Consider the following 5,342-nt stretch of genomic DNA (forward strand, 5'->3'; position numbering starts at 1 on the left):
TAATTCATCCTCCGTCGACGATTCTGCGGATGATATCGTGTCACGCTGCGTCTCCCGCGTGCAGTCGTAAGAACAAAAATTTTGCGGGCGTGATTGCTGGACTATCGCGAGCTCGAGGGCATTCAAGTTTGGCAAAATTGACATCACATGACGTGGACTTCAAAACAACATTACGGCTTCGCCACACACCGGGAGGCGGATTAGAAAGGCGAGACTAGCCGTAGCCGACACGAGCCAACCCAGTGTTGTTGCTGAGGGAGTACTGAGCTTTGCGCTCGAATGCAATCTTTGAAATTCAATTACTCAAAGAAAAAAGGGATTCAAAAAGAAATATTTCGTAACTGAGATGTACTCTTCCTAGGCTTTCATAAAATCATAAGCTAACCCTGGGTTGAAATTCACTTTGCAGTTCCTTTAAACTCTCTAACGTAACTGCGGTCATCAGAAGCCAGAATTTGCAATTTAATGATAGGACGATACGACTTGAAAGACGCTTCAGAAACAAACAAACAAAAGACAAACAAGAAGTCACTTGAAACGCTTTTGATAACCACCGTAGCAAGAATACTTCTCTACGAAGCCTCGTTTCGACCTCTTTCCGCAGAAGACGACGCCGTTCATCTGAGAACGAAGCACGGTTCTTGCACCCAAACTCTAGTCCTTTCGCCCAAAACAGAAGGGAATCCTTATCTATCTCCAGACTGAATGAATGGGGCTAACGCTGCCAGAAGCTCCAAGCGATTAGCATTGTCTCGCTAATGAGGAGAACCAACGTCTCGGACTCGTAAGGTCACAGATAAGCGTCCATGATAAATGAAATGTAACGACCCTGCCTTTTTATTCTTCTTCCTTTCAGGTCAGTGGCGTGTCCTCTGAGCCGTGGTCGTTGGAGCTTCTGCTGGTGGCCGTGTATAGAATGATGCACACCATGTGTCACACAAAGCGATCTCACTTTGGCAATAAAGACGTTTTTATAATTCTTTTTCTTGCCTTTAGTCACTGCAAGAAAATATTTAGCGTGTTAACTTGCTGAGGCGTAACAGCTTTGTATTTTACGTTAATTTCACGTAATATTTCGTTTAGCTTCTTCCCGTGGGACATTGTGCAGGAACTCCCGCTATAGCTCTCGCGAAAGAAACGGATAGATTTAAGCTTACGTCCAATCTTACCCTTACTAAGCGTAAATTTCGAGAATATGGCTGACGCCGTAACCGTCAAGCTGTGTTTTACTCCTTGTAACCGTAAACGCGCCCGCTGTAAGCGTAAAGGGCGGAGTTTTATGCGTAAATGGCACGGGGAACACGATTTACTCTTATATTCTGTCGCATAAGATTTCGTCTTGACGGATAAAGTGAGGCTCTGCGTCGGAGTATTAGCCCTTTACGCCTATATTGACGCGTATTGTTTTTCAATCGTTATACGGGCCCTGCCTTCTGTGAACACGTGCGCAGTTCCGTGTGCAAAGCGTCTTTTCTTTCGCTTGGTTAACGGTCGCTCTGGATTCTGGCGTCTCATGGTCGTACATCATGCATCGTCTAGCAATGTAAGTTGACACATTTTGGGCTGGGTGTCTTTACTTTTGTTAAATTTCGTATTTCATTTGTGTCAAACGAATGGCAGGAAGAAATGGCATCGAACGAGACAACGTCGCACGACGTAGTGGGCCAAGCACGTGGACGGACGCTGCTTAAACAGTTGTGATTCTCCAAGCTATCTCCACGCTTCAAATTTACATGCGTATGCCCATTGTCCACAGTGCTGGTACCTTATGTGTGATGGTCATCTCCGAGCAGATCATTTTGTTATAGGTGAGACTCTTTTCGCTTTCGTTTTTCTCGGATGTGCGTTTCTCGCCGGTGAAGCATCTGTGTTAAGGATTCCTCATCCCGTTCTTGTGATAGCAGTTCGGATGATTATTGCTGATTATACCGCGGCACAATGAGTTGACAGGAAGCAAATGGATTTTTGGATTTGTAAAAAGCGGTCACGATTTTCGATAACGTGGTGCAGGTGGTGATGGTGCTGCTGCAAAATACATGTGGAACGTCACTTCTTAGAGAGATAAAATGATTCATGCGTTTAAGAATAGCTTTTTTTTTTTTTTGATTGGGTGTTAGCGCCGCGAAGCAACTGTGGCTATGAGCGGCGTACAGAGGTGGACAGACGGAGAGAGGACAGCAGGAAGGAGTGGGGGACAGGGGGATTAGTATGCGTCCTGGGCCGACTTCAGAGGGAACTGTGCCGACATTCGTCTGGAAAGTCTTCGGAAAACCCAGGGAAAACCTCAGACAGCACAGCCGGCGGTAGGATTCGAACCCACCACCTCCCAGTCTACAGCACGACCTTGGTTACGGCCAACGAGCGGACGCCTTAGCCCACTCGGCCATGCCGCTGGTCGCGTTTAAGAATAGTCAGTCAAATGCTATGTTAAAGGACAATAATGTTTCCAGTACAGTCAGTGGTTTTTGAAGTCCGTGTTACGTTTATGACTATTTCATATAAGCGGCCTCTGCGGAGATGGACTCAGGCCTGACGAAGAGCACCTTATCGGCATAACTTAGTTTGGCGTTACCAAATTTTCGAAATTAGTTTTCCCATTTAAACACCAGAAACAGTATCAGTTCCGCGGTATATACTGCTGCACAGACACGTGCACCCGTTTGACAATACCACAGGGCGCGTGAATGACATGATTAAATGATTTACGCGATGATCTATCGAACAATATTCCGTTGAATGTTATTCAAAGGACGAGAAAGATTCCAGGATGGTATGTTGTTTGGCAGTCCATGTTATGTTCGTGACTACTTCATGTAGGAGGTCTCTGTGGAGATCACCCAGGTCTGGTGAACAACTACTTATCGGCATCGTTTATTATGGCGCTGGCATATTTTCGAGATTAGCTTTCGCATTCAAATACTTCAAACAGTATCATATCTTTGGAATCTACTGTTGAACGGACATGCGTAGCCATTTGACAATACCAGCAAGCGCATTATTTTGCGCTTTTGAAAATAAACTTCTATTTCCAGCATCCCCTGGAACAGTACACGCTCTTCGTAGTCACAATACCCACTGCACAATACCCCGCATGCACCCTCAGCTGCATTAGGCCGTGCTCCTGAAATTTCTACTCTGCGACACATTGCCGAAAGAAGTACACAAGACTCTACTGCATCACGAACATACTGTCAGTATAACCCACCTGTACAGATGACTTGTAAGTTGTGATTACTTCATGAATAATGATGCGTGCTGGATAAATGCTACATCTGAATACACTGAACTATACTTCAGTTGTTATAAATAATTAGCTTATGGCCTGTCTGCTATAGATTTCTTTTTGTATACGTCTCATTTTCTATGTATCTCGATGTCTCATCCTGTGATATAGTGCTCATTGTATGTTTTTACACTAGGAACATAAACTAACTCAATTACTAGCTCATATAGCTAGTCTACATTTAATATTTTTGTTGTGCTGAACTGTTGTGAAGGTGTACAAATGTCATTTCATATTAGTCAAAAATATTGCAGGTATTGTAATCTGTTGGTTTATGGCTAGCGTGCTGTTTAAGTCACGTGTGCCTTATGGCTCATAATTTTCAGGCCATAGGTGCAGTATTTAACAAACACATGTATCTATTATTGTGGGCTCTGTCCTCCAATAAAGTGGAATTATTTGATGAAATTTTGTTGTAGTACTGTTTCGGTGTATGCTGCTAACGCTGTGAGAAATACTTCCATGTATCCAGATGTTCTGGTTTAAGTAAGATAGCAACGCACGCGGGCTAGGGTGAGAAGGTGAACCCGGTTCAAGTGATGCACTCGTGTTTCTTATTTTTCTTTTGACCTTCGCAAGAACTCTTGCACATTGCTTGCTTTGCGCAAGAACGTGCCTTTTATATCAGGGTTCCACGTGATGAATGCGTTTTTCTGTGTCATACGATTTTGCAGTGCAGTATTCCTAGCTGTTGTGGCGTACTTGACTGTCAACTGCCGCGTGTTTTGGGTCAGCAACAAGCTATGCCTATACCAGTTTTATGCTACAGAAGTAAAACGGGTAACAGTTTTGTGCCATGTGGCATAGCCCCCCCCCCCCCCCCCCCACACACACACACACCTCGTGGCAGCATTCCCGACAGTTGCTTACCTAAAAGACGCTTGAGACGACAGTCAAGAAGCCTTTTTGACATTCACAACGTCCTTCGTTTTTACTCTTACTATGAGGCATATGGGGGATAAATAAGCGTTAGTATCTGGGTATGCCTCATAGTAAGAGTAAAAACGAAGGACGTATGGCTACGGCGGATGGAATAACAGTCCACCACTGACTCTTAAAATAAGAGTAAAAAAGCGGTTAGATTTTTTATCTTTAATATCCGTCACGGTATGTATCCGTACAGCGCCAACGCATACGATAAGGGTAAAAAACGCATCGTTTTTTTACTCTTACTATCCGATTTTTTTCGACTATCTCTGAAGCAATTCTTTTTTTTTTTTAGATGTGCTGTTTTGAGTCGTTACGGCTTTCTAACCGTAGAAGACGGTCACAAAGCCGTAACGTTGGGTACATCGAGGGGTACACCACCGAGGACGTTGCGTAAGGCAATGTGAGCGCCGGTTGCACGTGCACCGTGCCTCTTCGTCTGACTCCGCTCCCCTGCTGTTGCGCCATGAATGCAACGAATTCAGTTTTGGTCGTGTATTCGAAGGCTCAAGCAGCGGTCATCAGAGCGGCGAGTAGCGTATTTCTAATGCCGGAGGACACTGCTAGGGTCTCAAACACGCGGCCCGCGATGACCTATTCGGTGGCCCGCGGGCCCTTTACCACCAGGGAGATGGAAGCTACCCTCCCCCCTAAAAAATAAGAATAATGAAGAATTGGGAATAAAACCAGAGTTTCAGGCATTTTTTAGTGCCTTGCCTGGCGTACTGCTGCCCCTGTCCATGTTACGCAGAATTTCCGCATGTGAGCACTTCTTATGGCTCACGAAGCTCACCAAGGTACGGGCACAGCAACCTGGTCTTCGCGTGCGCTTTGGTAAACTACCACCATAACTAGTGTGAGGATTAAGATGGCGGGGGGGGGGGGGGTAACGTTGGGAAAACGAGCGGTCTGCTTGCCTGTGCTGGCGGCATGTTGCTCGAGTTGCTGGGAGGGGGAAGAGGGGGAGGGGAAGGGTAGGACAGTGGATTAAGATGGGCTCATCTAAATTTTCACACTACGTCCAATAGGGGGACATTCATCATTGGGTGTTTACGTCGCGAGACAACTGAGAGGGATACACTAAACCAGTAGAGACGTGACAGTTATGTACGAAGACCATAGTATTTTAATT

At 45.3% G+C, this 5,342-nt stretch overlaps 1 long non-coding RNA gene across 1 annotated transcript; it reads left to right on the forward strand.

Annotated features, from left to right (window-relative positions):
- Positions 1 to 1,491: 1,491 nt before the first annotated feature.
- LOC135383661 (uncharacterized) lies at positions 1,492 to 3,568 on the forward strand. Its single transcript, XR_010419989.1, has 3 exons — positions 1,492 to 1,543; positions 1,621 to 1,808; positions 3,033 to 3,568. It is a non-coding gene; the product is annotated as an uncharacterized LOC135383661 (long non-coding RNA).
- The last annotated feature ends 1,774 nt before the right edge of the window (positions 3,569 to 5,342 follow it).

The sequence above is a fragment of the Ornithodoros turicata genome, chromosome 2, assembly GCF_037126465.1.
Source record: "Ornithodoros turicata isolate Travis chromosome 2, ASM3712646v1, whole genome shotgun sequence".
In the NCBI taxonomy this organism is placed as follows: Eukaryota; Metazoa; Arthropoda; class Arachnida; order Ixodida; family Argasidae; genus Ornithodoros; species Ornithodoros turicata.